The sequence below is a fragment of the Aegilops tauschii genome, chromosome 6, assembly GCF_002575655.3.
Source record: "Aegilops tauschii subsp. strangulata cultivar AL8/78 chromosome 6, Aet v6.0, whole genome shotgun sequence".
Classification (NCBI taxonomy): Eukaryota; Viridiplantae; Streptophyta; class Magnoliopsida; order Poales; family Poaceae; genus Aegilops; species Aegilops tauschii.
In genome coordinates this window covers 450,886,547-450,907,175 of record NC_053040.3, presented here as the reverse complement: position 1 = coordinate 450,907,175, position 20,629 = coordinate 450,886,547, and the positions used below count along the sequence as shown (strand labels likewise).

At 43.8% G+C, this 20,629-nt stretch overlaps 1 pseudogene; it reads right to left on the bottom strand.

Moving 5' to 3' along the window:
* Positions 1-1,323: 1,323 nt before the first annotated feature.
* Positions 1,324-13,285, bottom strand: LOC141026168 (uncharacterized; annotated as a pseudogene).
* Between the last annotated feature and the right edge of the window lie 7,344 nt (positions 13,286-20,629).

Genomic DNA, 20,629 nt, shown 5'->3' with positions numbered 1-20,629 from the left:
TGCCAGTGAGGAGTTCATAGGATGTTTTCTTCAGAAGCTTGTGAATATAAACACGGTTGATGACATGGCATGCAGTGTCAATAGCTTCAGGCCAGAATTTTCTTGGTGTCTTGTATTCATCGAGCATTGTTTGAGCCATCTCAATGAGGGTTCTGTTCTTGCGCTCCATGATGCCATTCTGCTGAGGTGTGTACGGAGCGGAGAACTCATGAGTGATTCCCCATTGTATCCACATAAAGATCAAGTCCGGTGTTTTTGAACTCAGTGCCGTTGTCACTTCTGATATGCTTGATTTTGACGCCATAGTTATTCATGGCGCGGTTTGCGAAGCGTCTGAAGATATCCTGCACTTCAGTCTTGTAGAGAATTATGTGCACCCACGTATACCTTGAGTAATCATCAACAATGACGAAGCCATAGAGACAAGTAGTTGTTGTTAGGGTAGAGTAGTGAGTAGGGCCAAATAAGTCCATGTGTAGCAGCTCGAAGGGTTGAGATGTCGTCATGATTGTCTTCGAGGGATGCTTGGCCCTAGTCATCTTTCCAGCTTCGCAGGCACCGCACAAATGATCCTTCTTGAACTTGACGCCCTCGATGCCTATGACATGCTTCTTCTTGGCGAGAGTGTGTAAGTTCCTCATGCCAGCATGCCCTAGCCTCCGATGCCAGAGCCAGCACTCTGAAGCTTTTGCAAGAAGACATACGGAAAGCTGTTGCCCTGCTGAGAAATCTACCATGTATAGATCATCTTTCCGGTACCCTTCAAAGACTAGAGACTTGTCAGATTCCATAAGTACAAGGCAACGATATTTTCCAAATATCACAATCATGTTCAAGTCACAAAGCATTGAGACGGACATTAAGTTGAAACCAAGGGATTCAACAAGCATCACTTTATCCATGTGCTAATCCTTTGAGATTGCAACTCTACCTAGACCCAATACCTTGCTTTTACCAGTGTGAGCAAATGTGATGTGACTCTTGTCAGATGGATGTAAAGTTGAGTCCATAAGTAGACTTCGATCACCAGTCATATGATTAGTGCATCCGCTGTCCATAATCCATTCTGAAGCATGAGGTGTCATACCCTACAGTACAGTCAGGGGGATAGGCCTCACCAAGAGATGTGTGAAGCATAAACATTTGACGGGCAAGAGGATTATTGAAGCTCAGATCAAGATTAGGACAGATAGGATGAATGGCAAACGATTCAGGAACAAAGTACATAGTAAGACCATTTAGGCATTTGATCTTGCGCCCTACAAGATGTTTTAGGTCCCCAGCAATAGCATCAGATGCCTTTGATTTCCGGCTGGAGACCTTTCCCTGCAAAAGAAAGTTAATTCTTCTTAACCACCCACATCTTCAGGGGTGGCTTAGAAGCAATGAGTCTAAGTGCAGCATCTGAGAACTTTGGCTTTGGAGCCCTAGCAAATAGCCTTGCAGGAGATGAATGATACTCATATGAATAAGCAGAAAAGTTCTTAGTTCTATGAACATAGCGGTTTGAAGACACACGCTCATATTCATAAGTCCGAGTATGGTTTCCCTGCAAAACGTTGGCGTTAGGGTGACTCAGGTGAGTCCTCTGTCTGTATGAAGCCTTTGGACCATATGAAGCCTTAGGCCTGGGGTTTGTCTTCTTCCCAGGTGGTGTCATGATGACATTCACTGGAAGATTCTCAAGACAGCTTTTGGGAACCCAGATCTTCTTCATAGGTGGCCCATTCCTGCAGTTAGTTCCAATATACCTGGCAAACACTTCACCATTCTGATTCTTAAACAGTTTATAGTTTGCATCAAAGGATTCATCAATGATAATGGGGTTAGCACAGGTAAAGCCAGATAAGGTGGATGGGTCCACTGAAGGTCCCTTTGCAGCAACCCAAGTGGTTTTGGGGTACTGCTCAGGCTTCCAGTAGGAACCATCAACATTCATTTTCCTCTCGAACCCAACACCCTCTTTCCTAGGGTTTCGGTTCAGAATCTGCTTTTTGAGGACATCGCACAGTGTCTGATGCCCTTTCAGACTTTTGTACATCTCTGTTTCAAGCAATGTCTTCAACCTAGCATTTTCATCAGCAATAGTAGTGGTATCCTCAGTAGAGGGGTTAGTTACCACATCAACAATTGAAGACAATGCAACAGTAGCAGCAGTAGAACATTCAGCAACAGAGGTAGCATTGTCACGCTCAAGGCATTTTAGACATGGTGGTTCAAATCCATCCTGAGTGGGACTGATCTGTTGAGCGCGAAGTGACTCATTCTCTTTTTGAAGATCTTCATGAGCTGCTCTCAATTTCTCAAGCTCTTGCTTCCTTTGAAGATAATCATAGGAGAGCTTCTCATGAGTAGTTGAGAGCGTTTCATGACGACTTTCAAGTTCTTGGTACTTAGCATGAAGATTTTTTATGTCTTCAACTAAGGACTGTGAACGGGTCATTTCTGCGTCCAACAGGTCATCGCTTTTGTCTAACAGTTTTGAGTATGTTCCATAGCTTTTTGTTGTTCAGTTGCAATTTAGCAAGTGTTTTGTAGCTGGGTTTGGATTCACAATCAGAGTCATCTTCACTTGATATTTGAAAGTAAGCATCGCGTTATTTTACCTTGGCACCACGTGCCATGAAGCAGTAGGTGGGAGTAGATGGCTCGGGTTCGGGTTCGGGAGACATTGTTTTAAGTGAATCCTTGAACTCGAGGAACCAGGGATCCTGACATGTCTGATGACCTTCGTAAACATCAGAGATCTGATCCCATATAAGCTTTGCATTGCAGAGAAGCATGATGCGCCTGAACTCATCTCTGGACAGAGATGAGCATATAATGTCCTTCGCCTTGGCGTCCAGCAGAGTGAATTTCTGAATATCGTCTGCATGCGCCATCTTGCATAAGTCAGTGAGGCCAATCTCCGTGACTGTCCAAAGCTCACTGTCCATTGCAAGGAGTCGCTTCCTCATCATAGTCTTCCATTTGGGATAATCATGACCATTAAAGATAGGGCACGCAGCGGAGACTTTGATTATCCCTGCAGTCGACATAGCTAAAACTCCAGGTGGTTAAACCGAATCACACAGAACAAGGGAGTACCTTGCTCTCATACCAATTGAAAGTGCTAGTTATCGACTAGAGGGGGGGTGAATAGGCGATTTTTATGAAAGTCTTCAAAACATGGAAGTTTCGAAGACAAACAATAGAAATGACCCTATTGATATGCAGTGGAAGGTAAACTACACTAAGCAACCCATAGTCAAGTATGCAATGAAGTGAAAGCACGAAAACTAATAGCAGCTAGGTAGAAAGGATCAGAATGGAAGACGGTATGAAGCCAAATAATGATAGTAGTCAAACAGTGAAGACAAACAGGTAAAGCAAATAGGCAATGACTTCACGAAGACAAACTCTAAGTAAAGAGAGGGAGAGGATAGAACAAGTCACTTGTTGAGGACACAGGATTTGTTGGACCAGTTCCAGTTGCTGTGACAACTGTATGTCTGGTTGGGGAGGCTGAGATTCAACTCAGAAGACCGCGTCTTCACCTTATTCCCCTTGAGCTAAGGACACCCAGTCCTCGCCCAATTACTCTGGTAAGTCTTCAAGGTAGACTTCCAAACCTTTACAGACTTCGTTCACCGGCGATCCACAATGACTCTTGGATGCTCAGAACGCGACGCCTAACCGGCTGGAGGATTCACAGTCCTCAAGTGTAACAAGTCTTCAGTTCACGCAGACAGAAAGACTTCAGTGATGCCTAACACTCTTTGGCTCTCGGTGTTTGGGCTTTGCCCTCGCAAGGATTTCTCTCTCTCAAAAGCTTCAGAGGTGGGTTGCTCTCAAACGACAAAAGCCGTGCACTAACTCTGAGCAGCCAACCAATTTATGGTGTAGGGGGTGGGCCATTTATAGCCACTAGGCAACCCGACCTGATTTGTCCGAAATGACCCTGGGTCACTAAGGAACTGACACATGTTCCAACGGTCAGATTTCAAACACACACGGCAACTTTACTTGGACTACAAGCAAAGCTGACTCATCCAGCTCTGGATAAGATTTGCTCTCATTGTCTTCGCTCGAAGACATAGGATTTGGTTGAGCATCACTTCATTCACTCTGACTTTGTTCACTTGGACCCCACTTAACAGTATGGTGGTTCCTACGACTCAACAAAGAAGAAAGGGAAACAACGAAACAACTAAGTCTTCGTGCTCCATAGTCTTCACGCAACGCCTTCTCTAGTCATAGTCTTCAATGTGAATTTCTTCACATACCACCATTGTCTTCAATGTCTTCATACATTTTTAGGGGTCATCTCAGGTAGGTAAACCGAATCAATGAGGGACTACTACCTGTGTTATCCTGCAATTCTCACAAACACATTAGTCCCTCAACCAGGTTTGTCGTCAATACTCCAAAACCAACTAAGGGTGGCACTAGATGCACTTACAGTTATCATGAGTGTTGACATAGTTGAGCTCGATCTCCCCTCGCCTAATGTGATCCCGGATGAAGTGATACTGAATCTCAATATGCTTTGTCTTGAAGTGTTGAACCAGGTTGAGAGAAATCTTGATGGCACTTTCATTATCACACCAAAGAGGCACTTTGTCACAAATGACACCGTAATCCTAAGTTTTCCTCATCCATAGAAGTTGTGCACAACAACTACCGGCGGCCACATACTCCGCTTCGGTGGACGAGGGAGACACCCAAATTTGCTTCTTGGAAGAACAACTCACCAAAGAGCAACCAAGAAATTGGCACCCTCCGGAAGTGGACTTCCTATCCACTTTGTTTCCTGCCAAATCAGAGTCCAAATAGCCCACAAGGTTGAAGTTAGATCCTCTATTGGATACCATAAGCCAAAGTTTGGGATATGAACCAAATATCGAAAGATTCGCTTGACCGCCACAAACTGGCTTTCCTTAGGTGCGGCTTGAAACCGTGCACAAATTCCCACACTCAACATGATATCCGGTCTAGATGCACAAAGGTAAAGTAAGGAGCCAATCATGGAGCGATATACCATTTGATCCACCGCTTTACCACTGGGATATATGTCAAGTTGGCATTTGACGGGCATTGGAGTGGAAGCCGGCTTGACATCACTTAGCGTGAATCTCTTGAGCATGTCTTGAGTGTATTTGGCTTGGTTGATGAAGGTTCCTTCTCTTTGTTGCTTGACTTCGAACCCGAGAAAGAACTTCAACTCTCCATCATGGACATCTTGAACTTGGAGGTCATGAGTGCGGCAAATTCCTCATTGAAAGCTTTGTTAGGGGAACCAAACATAATATCATCAGCATATAGTTGGCACACAAACAACTCTCCTTTGACCTTCTTAGTAAAAAGAGTGGGGCCGATTTTCCCAATTTCAAAACCGTGATCTTGCAACAACTTGGTAAGGTGGTCATACCACGCACGTGGGGCTTGCTTAAGGCCATAGAGTGCCTTATCGAGTTGGTACACATGATCGGGAAAATAGGGATCCTCGAACCCGGGGGGTTGCTTGACATATACCAACTCATTAATAGGACCATTAAGAAAAGCACTCTTCACATCCATTTGTTGCAACTTAAAGCTACGATGAGAAGCATAAGCAATCAACATGCGAATGGATTCAAGGCGAGCAACGGGAGCAAAGGTTTCACCGTAGTCGATACCCTCGACTTGGGAGTAGCCTTGTGCTACCAAACGAGCCTTGTTGCGAATGATAATTCCATGAGCATCTTGCTTGTTCTTGAATATCCACTTGGTTCCAATGACATTGTGGTTCCCCATTGGCCTTGGCACCAATCTCCACACCTTGTTGTGCTCGAAGTTGTTGAGTTCTTCATGCATGGCATTAAGCCAATCCGGATCCTCGAGCGCCTCATAAACCTTCTGTGGTTCAACACAAGAGACAAACGCGTGATGTTCACAATAGTTTGCTAATTGTCTACGAGTGCTTACCCCCTTTCTTAAGCTTCCAAGCACATTTGTCATGATATGATCTTTGGTGGATAGCTTGGAAGCAATCTTAGCGGCACGACGCTCCAGTTCCTACTCAGGCGTGAGTTGAGGAGCGGAAACTTGATCATCTTGAGCGTCGTCTTGAGCTAGTTCTTGATCTTGAGCTTGCTTTTGATCTTGAACTTGCTCGGAGGAGAGAACTTGACCTTGGGCATCACTTGGTGATTCAACACCATCTTGAGGATGATCTTGCCCTTGGTCTTGTTCACGAGGTTGAGGGCCTTCACTTTGTTCTTCGGAAGCGTGTGGGCCTTGGTTTGGTGATGGCTCCACTTGAGTGGAGCATTGTCCTTCTCCTTCGGCCACAAGGGGTTCCTCAATGGGTAGGATAAAACCGACTCCATTCTTCTTATGGCTTGGGGAGGAATTTCATCACCTACATCACAAGTGCCACATTGCTCCACTTGGGAGCCGTTATTCTCATCAAACTCCACGTTACACGTCTCCTCAATAAGTCCCGTGGACTTATTGAGGACACGGTAAGCATGAGAGTTTGTAGCATAACCAACAAATATGCCCTCATAAGCTCTAGCCTCAAATTTAGACAACCGAACACCTTTCTTGAGAATGAAACACTTACACCCGAACACCCGGAAGTACTTGAGGTTGGGCTTGTTACCGGTGAGAATCTCATATGGAGTCTTGTTCAAGCCTTTGCGGAGATAGAGCCGATTGGATGCATGACACGCGGTGTTGATGGCTTTGGCCCAAAAGGTGTATGGAGACTTGAACTCTGCCATCATGGTCCTTGCTGCATCCATCAACGTCTAGTTCTTCCTCTCTGCTACACCATTTTGTTGAGGGGTGTATGGTGCGGAATATTGATGCTTGATCCCCTCATCACTAAGAAACTCATCCAAGGTGTAGTTCTTGAACTCGGTGCCGTTGTCACTTCTTATTGTCAAGATCTTTGCATTGTGTTGACATTGGGCTTCATTTGCAAAGTCAGTGACGGTTTGTTGGGTCTCGCTCTTCCTCTTGAAGAACTATACCCAAGTGTATCTTGAATAATCATCCACAATCACCAAGCAATACTTTCTACCCCCAAGGCTATCAAAGGATGGAGGCCCAAAGAGATCCAAGTGACAGAGCTCCAAAGGCCTCTTCGAGTAAATGATAGTCGTGGGAGGGTGAGCCTTTTCATGTAGCTTTCCTTCGATACAAGCACTGCAAGCACGATCTTTAGCAAAACTAACATTTGTTAGTCCACGGACATGGTCCCCCTTGAGAAGACTTTGCAAAGATCTCATATTGACATGGGTTAAACGGCGATGCCAAAAGCCATCCCACGTCAACTTTAGCCATTAGGCATGTCGCGGTCTTAGTGCGTCGCTTCGAAAAGTTAATCACATAGAGACCGTTCTCGACATGCCCAACAAAGGCTACTTTAAGAGTCTTGCTCCACAAGAGGGCCATGGTATCAACATCAAAGAAAGTGGCAAAGCCCATGAGTGCAAGTTGACGAACGGAAAGTAAATTGTATGAAAGGGACTCAACAAGCATGACCTTCTCGATCGTGAGATCATGAGAAATGACAACCTTGCCAAGTCCCAATACCTTAGAGGACGAGGCATCACCCCACTCGACATTGGTGGGCATAGATGGAATCTTGTGAACGTCCACCACCAAGTCCTTGCTTCCGGTCATATGATTAGTGGCTCCACTATCGAGCAACCATGATCCCCCACCGGAAGCAAACACCTACAAGAGATCAATGCTTGGTTTTAGGTATCCATTTTGTAATGGGTCCTTTGATGTTAGTAACAAGGGTCTTAGGCACCCAAAAAGACCATTCAATGTACTCATAAGAAGAGGTCCATCACTCGCACGACATAACACATAAGAAGGGTTAAAGTCGCCGGCTTTGTTGGGAGGGGTAGCATTGCCCTTCTTGGCATCACTACCCTTCACATTGTTCTTCTTCTTCTCCTTAGAAGCACCTTCTCCCTCCTTCACAAAGGTTTGCTTGAGAGGAGGAGGTCGTTGGCCTTGTCATTCTTCTTCTTGGACTTGGGCGCATACCTTGGCCACAACTTCCTTTTGATTTCTCAAAAGGTCATTGAGATTCTTCTCGCATTGTATGCAAGACACAAGGCCTTTCTCAAGTTGCTCCTTCAACTTTGCATTCTCCTCAACAAGATGCACATGCTCACAACACGGGTGAGGGAGTCCTGGACTAAGGGGTCCTCGGGCGTCTGGCCTATTATCCATGGGCCGGAGTGGTGGGCTGTGAAGACTTGAAGGCCGAAGACTGTACCCGTGTCTGGATTGGACTCTCCTTGGCGTGGAAGGAAAGCTTGGCGACCAGCTATGAAGATTCCTTCTTATGTAACCGACTCTATGTAACCCTAGATCCCTCCGGTGTCTATATAAACCGGAGGGCGTAGTCCGGATGGCATATACTCATTACTATAGTCATACAGGTTAGACTTCTAGGGTTTAGCCATTATGATCTCGTGCTAGATCAACTCTTGTAACACTCATCTTCATCAAGATCAATCAAGCAGGAAGTAGGGTATTACCTCCATAGAGAGGGCCCGAACCTGGGTAAACATCGTGTCCCCTGTCTCCTGTTACCATCGATCCTAGACGCACAGTTCGGGACCCCCTACCCGAGATCCGCCGGTTTTGACACCGACATTGGCGCTTTCATTGAGAGTTCCACTGTGCTGTCGACGAAAGGTTCGATGGCCCCTTCGATCGTCTATAGTGACGCTGTCCAAGGAGAAACCTTCCTCCATAGACAAATTTTCGTATTCGGCGGCTTCGTACTGTGGGCCAATTCGCTTGGCCATCTGGAGCAGATCGATAGCTACGCCCCTGGCCACCAGGTCAGATTTGGAAGCTTGAACTACGTCGCGGATATCCGTGGAGACTTGATCTTCAATGGATTTGAGACCACAGCGATCGCTCCTCCTCGCTCCGATGAACATGACTTAAATCTGTCATCGGACCAGGTTCAGGAGATGGTTCCTGTAACTGCTACGGCCTTAGATTCGGAGCAGATTGCACCGTCCAAATCCATCGAGTCCGCGGCGTTGGAGCCGCACACAGACTCAACACCAGGGAATATCTGCGTCAATAGAATTCCGGAATCATTTCCGGCTACAAACTCTGAACCGCATACGCCTGCAGACACCGAGCTGGATCGGTTATCGATCTTCGAGTTCAGCGCCGCAGACATCTTCCAACTCTCGCCCTTCGGCGATATGCTAAATTCAAATAAAAACATGTCCCTGGCGGGGGACTCATAGCCGAACAAGCAGAGATGTACGGGCCAAGACTCACAGCCAAACTATGTTCGGTTCGGCTAGAGGCTGATAATGGAGAATTTCGCTTCCCCTCCGCCACCCACTTCATAGCCACTGTCGATGACTTAACTGACATGCCTGGTTATGGCTCCGAAGACATTGACGGCATAGACGACGATGCCGACAAGGAGCAAGGCCAAGACCCACCAGTCACCGGACGTGGGACGGCCACCACTTCGTATGATGTGTACATGGTTGATACACTTAAAAAAGCTCGCGACGATGACAAAGGAGATCCAGTTGAGAATAAAACTCCTGAGACACAGTCTAAGTACCGGCGCCCTAAACACCGCTCCAAGTCACATCGCAGCAACACTGGCACCAGAGAAAATAGTACTCCGGATGACGCCAAAAACAATGAAGACCCTGTTGGAGCAAGATCCGAACAGGAGGAACAGGAAAACAGGCAAACCAGCCCCGATGAACAGGCCCTGCCCAGCGACAATTCGGAGGACAACAACTACCTTCCGCACTCCGAAGATGAGGTAAGCCTTGGCGACGAAGAGTTCATCGTACCCGAAGAGCCCCTCGAGCAGGAGCGCTTCAAGCGCAGGCTAATAGCTACTGCAAGGAGCCTGAAAAAGAAGCAGCAGCAGCTTCGAGCTGACCAAGACCTACTCAACAATAGATGGACCGAAGTCCTGATCGCCGAAGAATACGGCCTTAGTGGCTTAGCCAAAAGCTACCCGAAGCATAGATTGCTACATCAGTTCAACAACGAGGCGTTGGAGCCCGTACCATCATCACACAATGCGGCAGGTCGCCGACAACTCTGTCCGGATAAAGGGGCAACTCAAGACGAACACCAGACCGCCCCACCTCATCGTAAAGGCAAGAATAACGCAGCTCACGATTGTCCAGACGACCTGCAGCGGGACTTGGACAGTAGATCAGGACACACAAGACCGATCTACGGATCGCAAAGGCATGCCTCGACACGCGATGATGGCTACCTATTCGCACGTGACAAACGTAGCCACGCCCGAGCCGAAAAACCGCAAATGGACTCCTTCGGAGTTATGTCACAGTGTGGCCCAACATAGAGGCGCCGCACACCCGCTTTGCTTCACCGATGAAGTAAAGGATCATGAATTCCCCGAAGGATTCAAACCCGTCAATATTGAATCATACGACGGAACAACCGATCCCGCGGTATGGATAGAAGATTTTATCCTCCACATCCATATGGCCCATGGGGACGACCTCCACGCCATTAAATACCTCCCACTAAAGCTAAAAGGGCTAGATCGGCATTGGTTAAACAGCATGCCTGAAAATTCCATAGGCAGCTGGGAGGATTTGGAAGAGGCCTTCCTCGACAACTTCCGAGGAACATATGTCCGGCCACCGGATGCCGATGACCAAAGTCACATTGTCCAGCAGCCCAAAGAGTCAGCCAGGAAGCTCTGGACTCGGTTCTTAGTCAAAAAGAACCAAATCGTCGACTGTTCGGACGCGGAAGCCCTTGCGGCTTTCAGACACAGTGTCCGGGACGAATGGCTTGCACGCCACCCCGGTCAAGAAGGACCTAAATCCATGACAGCCCTCACTGCTCTGATGACCCGCTTTTGCGCGGGAGAAGACAGCTGGCTCGCTCGTAGAAGCAACAGCGCTAGTGACCCGGGCACTTCCGAAATCCGAGACGGCAACGGCAAGCCACGAGGAAGCAAATACAACAGTCACAATGATAATGAAAGATCACGCAACACATCGGTCAACGCCGGGTTCAGCAATCCCAAGCCCGGCCAACAAAAGAAGCCATTCAAGGCGAAACGAGACGAACCATCCAACCTAGACAGGATATTGGACCGACCCTGCCAGATTCACGACCACCCCAATAAACTAGCTAATCATACTAATAGAAACTGCTGGGTCTTTAAACAGGCCGGCAAGATCAACGCTGAACACAAGGGGAGGAGGCCGCCAGGCGACAGGGATGACGGAGAGGTTCACCAACGAAATACCGGGGGTCAGAAGCAGTTTCCACCGGAGGATCAACTACTCCCGGAGCGAAAATAGCAGTCCAGCTTCCGCCGCCCACCTCGTACACCTGCAAAATTCGTGTCGCGCATACATCACTACGCACTCAAAATACCATGGGCATTGGCGGAAGCACACTACGGACAAGCCTGCAAGCATCCCCGTAACATTTTTTATCCCTTTTCTCTTTATTTATTCCTTCACTATCCCTTAGAAACAGGTGACGAACAGGACAAACATTTGAAACTGGCTCTATCGGAGTTCGGATCCGTACACTCACCTAAGGGGCTATTTCAATCAAGGATTCCCCCCGCCGAGGACTGGCGGCGCAGACGTGCGACAGGAGGTCCAAAATAACTTTTTGTAGACTGCACTCTCTATTTTGAGCCTGTACTATGCCTATTCCTCCGCCCCCGACCCCGAGCATGTCAAATAGCTGGGAGGGCGGCTTTTATATATAATAAGTAATCATTGGCATATCACCCAGCTCCTAGTAAACAATATCCGAATTAATCATCCGTGTTGTTTTGCCATTAAAAAAGGCTCCCATGGTTGTTTCACAGATATACCTTGGCATAACCGGCCAAGGGCTCGGTATGGGAACAAATGAGTTGCCAGCAAAAGCCCGAACAGCTCTACAACGTACTTCGGCGTCGCAAGTTTGGCCTTATATGCATCAGCTCCGAATCATTGTCTTGGGTCAATAGTTGGGTTGCCCGGCTCCTGTGCTTGCTACCCTACGTTCCGTTCTATCGGCTAGGGTAGTAAAGGGAGAACTACTGCGATTGTGCTTCCGGTTCATCTGGTCAAGTACCTCAGTAGAGAAAGCCGAAAACTGACTGTCATGATGCGGCGAGAGCTGGTCAACCACTTGACGACTTAATGGAATCTTTAGTGATTCTTCGTGTCACACGAGGGATCTTTTTCAGATCAAATATGTAAGGCACCATACGCCGCATACATACCAGGGGCTATGTCGTAGTCCCACCATAAAACTCCTATGGCTAAGTGAAAGTGTTAACGCCCTATAGTCTGATTGCCTGGTTCGCCGCATTATCACCTCCTTCATGGACCAAGACATTGGATAAAGAGTGATTAAATGCTTTTCCAAACACCCCCATACATCCTACGAGGGGGCTGAAGCCGACGACTGGAAAACTTTCAGATTATATTAAAACGGCCGCACATGAGGAATTCAAGCTTTCGAGCAAAACATAAAAATAGATTAACTATAAAATTGTCTTTTACAACTCTCATACACCTCACTCGAACATTATGTCTTTTGAGCACTGACCCTCTATCAAGCGGGCGGCCTCTAGGACGTCTTCAAAATAATGCTCCGGTCCTGGACGGTCCTTGCCTTTTTGTGGACTCTTCGTCGCAACATCGATGGCCTTCATCTTCCCCTAGAATGTCTTGACTCGGGCAAAAGCCATCCGTGCACCCTCAATGCACGTTGACCGCTTCACAGCGTCGATACGCGGCACCGTGTCAACAAGCCTTTGCACCAAACCGAAATAGCTATTCGGAACATGCTCGGTTGGCCACAACCGGATTATGACGTTCTTCATGGCAGCGCCGGATATCCTATGAAGTTCGGCCCATTGGGACATCTGTTCATTGAGTAACAGAGGGCGCTTTGATGCACCAAACTGCGACCAAAAAAGCTTCTCCGTTGCATACCCATCCCGCGCTTGGTAATACTGCGCCGCATCGGAAGAACTCTTTGGCAGGTCTAAAAACTCGTCCGGAGAACTCCACACTTGGTTAAGCTGAGCATAGTTCGGATCACCGGACTTGGTTTGCAGCAGAAACAGCTTACCAGCCGCAATCTCCCTAGCTTGCCAGATCTCCTCATGGGTTGCTCTGGATTCCGATCGCGCTTCTCTCGCCTCTTGTAAGGCCTTGTCCAGTTCAGCCGTTAAGGCTTTACTCTCCTTCTCCAGAAATTCACAGCGGCCAGTAGCATTCTCCAGTTCGAGCGTCATCATGGATATCTTCTCCTCGTCTTGGCGCCGTGCAGCTTGTTCGGCTTTTAATTCAGCCGATGCCTTTTCGGCAGCCGCATTGCTACACCGGGCCTGTTCCTTGGCCCGGGCCAGCTCCGCTCAGAGAACCTCAACTGCGGCAGCACCATATGCAGCCACGCATATTCCAGCATACAGATTTTAGCATCATGCTTATACCACCAAAAATGTATGGGGATTGCCCCAAATACATACCTTGCGACTTGTCAAGACGCATATTGATTAACGCAAGGTCATCCCCTGCTACATCAAGCTTCCGCTGCAGCTCGACAATATCCATAGTCTGGGAAGTAGCTAAGGGGGAAACAGCCTTCGTTCAAATTCATCAGGCCAGTCCTTGAGTAATCCTTTTTTATCCTCCGTTTCGCTTCCCAGTGGAAGCCAACCCGACACTACAAGAAATATGTCAACTTGTGACCTTCTCTTAGTGACCCCAGCTAAATTGGTCGTAAATCCACGGCCATTTCGCTTGGAAGGGCTCAAACCTTGAAATTGCTTATACCAAATGGTCACAAAGCAGACAAGAGTGGCCAATGACCTTATTTCTACCTGATTACGACCAATATAAATGGTCATGAGGTTGTGAACATGGATGCATTGGTACTTATTGCTATGACTAGGCGCCACCTCATCAGTTTTGCCTATGTGTCATGTCCATGTGTCAATTTTTGCCCTAGGTTGTGAAGCAACCTATATTTCTGTCATTCCCAAAATTCCCAAAAAAATTGGGCATTCTTTACTATCCAAATCATTGCCTCATGACAATATTCAACTCCATTTGCCTGGTAAATCTTCCTCGGCAAATTTCCAAAGTTTTTGTTCAACTCGAACTTTTGTGAAGGAAGTACTAGCTAGGCATATGCTCATGAGCTTAATTTTTGCCACATCTTCTATATTCCCAAATCATTGCTCTCCACAAAATTTGAGCCCCATCTAACAATACATGTGAGTGTGGCTTCAACATTCATATTTCTGTCCAGTGTGGTACGTTGCAAAGCAAGTGACACCTAGGCTCCTCCATTTGAGCTGCAAATTTTCCAAGATAGTGTCCTTAGTAGATGATGATCCTCGGCCAAAACTCCGGCCCATTGGCCATGTGCATTTTCCGTACCACTAATCAAACACTTGGGTGCTAATTCATGTTTGAGCATTGTTCGGTCTCCTCGTGAGATTCTTCTATTGTTATTTTCTTCCAAGCATCTACCTGGGGAGTGCCAAACCTACTAGACATGCCTAGGCTTCCCAGAACGCATGGCAACGCCACGGTCATGCGGTGACCATGCGGTGGGCATGCGAGACTACGCGCTTTGGAGTTGGGGCCCTGGGCCACTGTCCAAACCTCAACGTATCACCACCAAACCATGTATTTATGCTCAAATAAATACTTATGTACCTAGAAATAATTTTTGGAAAAAATAAAGAGCAAACTATAAGGCAGCTGCAGTTCAAATTTGACCCGCTTCCTACTGAATCGGCGGAAATTTTTCTTTTTACCAGAGGTGGATAAAACTTTTTTACACCCAACCATTTTGTCAATTGTGCATTAAACATGGCCTAGTATTTTATAAAATTGATTTAGTCCGTTTTTGCAACAATTATTTGGTAGTTCCTTCACAAAAAAACCTCATTGCGGGCACTCGAAAAATGGAAAATGAATTTTCCGTGCAAAGAAAATGAAAACTCCCTTAGGCAACATTGTTTGGTATTCCAAGATGCACCCGTGTGCACAATATGAGGTCATTTGAATAAACTATGCCATGAATGTGGCCATAAGATTGATCATTTGGCTTGAAAGCCATGAATCTTCACACATGATAGCTCATTTCTGAGAACACCTTTTTAAAATAATTGTCGTATTACAAGTTTATTAATTTTCCTGGAAACTTGGTCACATATGATGACACAATGCGAAGGTTTTACAATTTTTTGATTTTTTTTGAATTTTTTATGCCCGTTTCAAAATGCGGTCAAAACAGCGGGCTTGACCGTTCCTAGCTAGTGGTTGAATCTTGGAAAACTTTTTGTGTTTCTGTAATTAAATAGATACCTATGTACCTAGAAATGAATTTTTGGAAAAAATAAAGAGCAAACTATGAGGCAGCCGCAGTTCAAAGTTTACCCGCTTTCTCCTAAATCGGCGGAAATTTGTCTTTTTCACGAGAGGTGGATCGAATCTTTTGACACCCAACCATTTGGTCAATTGTGCATTAAACATGGCCTAGTATTTTATAAAATTGATTTAGTCCATTTTTGCAACAATTATTTGGTAGTTCCTTCACAAAAAAAACTCATTACGGGCACTCGAAAAATGGAAAATGAATTTTCCGTGCAAAGAAAATGAAAACTCCCTTAGGCAACATTGTTTGGAATTCCAAGATGCACCCGTGTGCACAATATGAGGTCATTTGAACAAACTATGCCATGAGTGTGGCCATAAGATTGATCATTTGGCTTGAAAGCCATTGATCTCCACACATGATAGCTCATTTATGAGAACACTTTTTTAAGTAATTACCGTATTACAAGTTTATTATTTTTCCTGGTAACTTGGTCACATATAATGACACAATGCGAAGGTTTTCCAATTTTTTGATTTTTTTTGAATTTTTTATGCCCGTTTCAAAATGCGATCAAAACGGCGGGCATGACCGTTCCTAGCTAGTGGTTGAATCTTGGAATTTTTTTTGTATTTCTCTGATTAAATAGATACCTATGTACCTAGAAATGAGTTTTGGAAAAAATAAAGAGCAAACTATGAGGCAGCTGCAGTTCAAATTTGACCCGCTTCCTACTGAATCGGCGGAAATTTTTCTTTTTCACCAGAGGTGGATAAAACTTTTTTACACCCAACCATTTTGTCAATTGTGCATTAAACATGGCCTAGTATTTTATAAAATTGATTTAGTCCGTTTTTGCAACAATTATTTGGTAGTTCCTTCACAAAAAAACCTCATTGCGGGCACTCGAAAAATGGAAAATGAATTTTCCGTGCAAAGAAAATGAAAAACCCCTTAGGCAACATTGTTTGGTATTCCAAGATGCACCCGTGTGCACAATATGAGGTCATTTGAATAAACTATGCCATGAATGTGGCCATAAGATTGATCATTTGGCTTGAAAGCCATGAATCTTCACACATGATAGCTCATTTCTGAGAACACCTTTTTAAAATAATTGTCGTATTACAAGTTTATTAATTTTCCTGGAAACTTGGTCACATATGATGACACAATGCGAAGGTTTTCCAATTTTTTGATTTTTTTTTGAATTTTTTATGCCCGTTTCAAAATGCGGTCAAAACAGCGGGCTTGACCGTTCCTAGCTAGTGGTTGAATCTTGGAAAACTTTTTGTGTTTCTGTAATTAAATAGATACCTATGTACCTAGAAATGAATTTTTGGAAAAAATAAAGAGCAAACTATGAGGCAGCCGCAGTTCAAAGTTTACCCGCTTTCTCCTAAATCGGCGGAAATTTGTCTTTTTCACGAGAGGTGGATCGAATCTTTTGACACCCAACCATTTGGTCAATTGTGCATTAAACATGGCCTAGTATTTTATAAAATTGATTTAGTCCATTTTTGCAACAATTATTTGGTAGTTCCTTCACAAAAAAAACTCATTACGGGCACTCGAAAAATGGAAAATGAATTTTCCGTGCAAAGAAAATGAAAACTCCCTTAGGCAACATTGTTTGGAATTCCAAGATGCACCCGTGTGCACAATATGAGGTCATTTGAACAAACTATGCCATGAGTGTGGCCATAAGATTGATCATTTGGCTTGAAAGCCATTGATCTCCACACATGATAGCTCATTTATGAGAACACTTTTTTAAGTAATTACCGTATTACAAGTTTATTATTTTTCCTGGTAACTTGGTCACATATAATGACACAATGCGAAGGTTTTCCAATTTTTTGATTTTTTTTGAATTTTTTATGCCCGTTTCAAAATGCGATCAAAACGGCGGGCATGACCGTTCCTAGCTAGTGGTTGAATCTTGGAATTTTTTTTGTATTTCTCTGATTAAATAGATACCTATGTACCTAGAAATGAGTTTTGGAAAAAATAAAGAGCAAACTATGAGGCAGCTGCAGTTCAAATTTGACCCGCTTCCTACTAAATCGGCGAAAATTTGTCTTTTTCACCAGAGGTGGATAAAACTTTTTTACACCCAACCATTTTGTCAATTGTGCATTAAACATGGCCTAGTATTTTATAAAATTGATTTAGTCCGTTTTTGCAACAATTATTTGGTAGTTCCTTCACAAAAAAACCTCATTGCGGGCACTCGAAAAATGGAAAATGAATTTTCCGTGCAAAGAAAATGAAAAACCCCTTAGGCAACATTGTTTGGTATTCCAAGATGCACCCGTGTGCACAATATGAGGTCATTTGAATAAACTATGCCATGAATGTGGCCATAAGATTGATCATTTGGCTTGAAAGCCATGAATCTTCACACATGATAGCTCATTTCTGAGAACACCTTTTTAAAATAATTGTCGTATTACAAGTTTATTAATTTTCCTGGAAACTTGGTCACATATGATGACACAATGCGAAGGTTTTCCAATTTTTTGATTTTTTTTTGAATTTTTTATGCCCGTTTCAAAATGCGGTCAAAACAGCGGGCTTGACCGTTCCTAGCTAGTGGTTGAATCTTGGAAAACTTTTTGTGTTTCTGTAATTAAATAGATACCTATGTACCTAGAAATGAATTTTTGGAAAAAATAAAGAGCAAACTATGAGGCAGCCGCAGTTCAAAGTTTACCCGCTTTCTCCTAAATCGGCGGAAATTTGTCTTTTTCACGAGAGGTGGATCGAATCTTTTGACACCCAACCATTTGGTCAATTGTGCATTAAACATGGCCTAGTATTTTATAAAATTGATTTAGTCCATTTTTGCAACAATTATTTGGTAGTTCCTTCACAAAAAAAACTCATTACGGGCACTCAAAAAATGGAAAATGAATTTTCCGTGCAAAGAAAATGAAAACTCCCTTAGGCAACATTGTTTGGAATTCCAAGATGCACCCGTGTGCACAATATGAGGTCATTTGAACAAACTATGCCATGAGTGTGGCCATAAGATTGATCATTTGGCTTGAAAGCCATTGATCTCCACACATGATAGCTCATTTATGAGAACACTTTTTTAAGTAATTACCGTATTACAAGTTTATTATTTTTCCTGGTAACTTGGTCACATATAATGACACAATGCGAAGGTTTTCCAATTTTTTGATTTTTTTTGAATTTTTTATGCCCGTTTCAAAATGCGATCAAAACGGCGGGCATGACCGTTCCTAGCTAGTGGTTGAATCTTGGAATTTTTTTTGTGTTTCTCTGATTAAATAGATACCTATGTACCTAGAAATGAGTTTTGGAAAAAATAAAGAGCAAACTATGAGGCAGCTGCAGTTCAAATTTGACCCGCTTCCTACTGAATCGGCGAAAATTTGTCTTTTTACCAGAGGTGGATAAAACTTTTTTACACCCAACCATTTTGTAAATTGTGCATTAAACATGGCCTAGTATTTTATAAAATTGAGTTAATCCGTTTTTGCAACAATTATTTGGTAGTTCCTTCACAAAAAAACTCATTGCGGGCACTCAAAAAATGGAAAATGAATTTTACGTGCAAAGAAGATGAAAACTCCCTTAGGCAACATTGTTTGGAATTCCAAGATGCACCCGTGTGCACAATATGAGGTCATTTGAACAGACTATGCCATGAATGTGGCCATAAGATTGATCATTTGGCTTGAAAGTCATGAATCTTCACGCATGATAGCTCATTTCTGAGAACACTTTTTTAAAATAATTGCCGTATTACAAGTTTATTATTTTTCCTGGAAACTTGGTCACATATGATGACACAATGCGAAGGTTTTCCAATTTTTTGATATTTTTTGAATTTTTTATGCCCATTTCAAAACGGTCAAAACGGCGGGCTTGACCGTTCCTAGCTAGTGGTTGGATCTTGGAGAAATTTTGATGTTTCTCTGATTAAATAGATACTTATGTACCTATAAATTATTTTTGGAAAAAATAAAGAGCAAACTATGAGGCAGCTGCAGTTCAAATTTGACCCGCTTCCTACTGAATCGGCGGAAATTTGTCTTTTTCACCAGAAGTGGATCAAGGCTTTTGACACCCAACCATTTGGTCAATTGTGCATTAAATATGGCCTAGTATTTTAGAAAATTGATTTGGTCCATTTTTGCAACAAATATATGGTAGGTTCTTCACAAAAAAACTCATTTCGGGCACTCAAAAAATGGACAATGAAATTTTCGTGCAAAGAAAATGAAAACTCCCTTTGGCAACATTGTTTGGAATTCTAAGGTGCACCCTTGTGCACAATATGAGATTATTTGAACAAACTATGCCATGAATGTGGCCACAAAATTGATCATTTGGCTTGAAAGCCATGAATCTTGACGCGTGCTAGCTCATTTCTGAGAACACTTTTTTTAAAATAATTGCTGTATTACAAGTTTATTATTTTTCCTGGCAACTTGGTCACATATAATGACACAATGCGAAGGTTTTCCAATTTTTTGTTTTTTTTTTAATTTTTATGCCCGTTTCAAAATGCGGTCAAAACAGCGGGCTTGACCGTTCCTAGCTAGTGGTTGGATCTTGGAATACTTTTGATGTTTTCTGATTAAATAGATACTTATGTACCTAGAAATGATTTTTGGAAAAAATAAAGAGCAAACTATGAGGCAGCTGCAGTTCAAATTTGACCCGCTTCCTCCTGAATCGGCGGAAATTTGTCTTTTTCACCAGAAGTGGATCAAGGATTTTGACACCCAACCATTTGGTCAGTTTTGCATTAAATATGACCTAGTATTTTAAAAAATTGATTTGGTCCAATTTTGCAACAAATATATGGTAGGTCCTTCACAAAAGAAACTCATTTCGGGCACTCAAAAAATGGAAAATGAAATTTTCGTGCAAAGAAAATGAAACTCCCTTAGGCAACATTGTTTGGAATTCCAAGATGCACCCTTGTGCACAATATAAGATCATTTGAACAAACTATGCCATGAATGTGGCCATAAGATTGATCATTTGGCTTGAAAGTTTATTATTAAGACATTTACCATAGTCAAAGTTTATTATTTACCATAGTCAAAGTTTATTATTTTTCCTATAAACTAGGTCAGATATAATGCCACAATGCGAAAGTTTTTTTTTCTTTTTTTGAATTTCTTTCAAAATGTTGTCAAAACGGCGGGTATGACTACAGGTCTTCGGTCACCGGGAAGGTGACGATGACGACCTCCTCGCTCGC